At 40.2% G+C, this 674-nt stretch overlaps 1 pseudogene; it reads left to right on the top strand.

The window, feature by feature from the left end:
* Positions 1 to 405: 405 nt before the first annotated feature.
* On the top strand, positions 406 to 674 carry LOC106000526 (annotated as a pseudogene).

The raw sequence follows: 674 nt of genomic DNA, 5'->3' as shown, positions 1-674 counted from the left end.
GTACCACTCATAAATCTCTAAGGTTGGATGGAGGCATGTCTTAAGAGGTAGAGCACTAGCCAAGCAAGCAAGCCAAGCAAGCATGGGGTCCTGAGTTCAAACCCCAATACTACAAAAAAATAAATCTATAAGAGACTACAAACCTGCGGTTGTCTGGGAAAACAGATTCTGATTTAATAATATAATAGGCCATCTAAGGATCAGAAAGGCAAACAAATGGCCCCACCATAGCTGCACCTGCTGTCAGCCCCTGTACTGGACAGGCTTTGCAACACCCTAACGATGTACCAGCCACTGATAGTCTATGATTAAGTAAGAAAACATACCTGACTAGATACATTCAAGCAAAGGCTGGACAACTTCATTTCCAAAACAGAAAGGAAACTCATGAATCAGAAAAAGAATATGGTTGCACAAATACCAGAATCTGATCTGATCAGACAAAACAGTTTGAAGAATGCCTGGGAACCTAAAATAAACTTGCAGAAACCTTCTTTTGAGACTATGGTAAAGACTTCACAAGAGAAGCAAAGCCTGACAAGTTCATCTATTGAAAACATTGCCTACAGAAATATTTTTAAATGACCCAAAGGATATGCATGAGGTTTCAGTAATATCATATTCAGCAGAATGAAACCCTAGTAGCAAAAGCAGGACTCGTTGGCCAGCCATGA

The sequence above is a fragment of the Dipodomys ordii genome, unplaced genomic scaffold, assembly GCF_000151885.1.
Source record: "Dipodomys ordii isolate 6190 unplaced genomic scaffold, Dord_2.0 Scaffold221, whole genome shotgun sequence".
In the NCBI taxonomy this organism is placed as follows: domain Eukaryota; kingdom Metazoa; phylum Chordata; class Mammalia; order Rodentia; family Heteromyidae; genus Dipodomys; species Dipodomys ordii.
The sequence above is the reverse complement of the archived record's forward strand: the minus strand, read 5'-3'. Positions and strand labels throughout refer to the sequence as shown.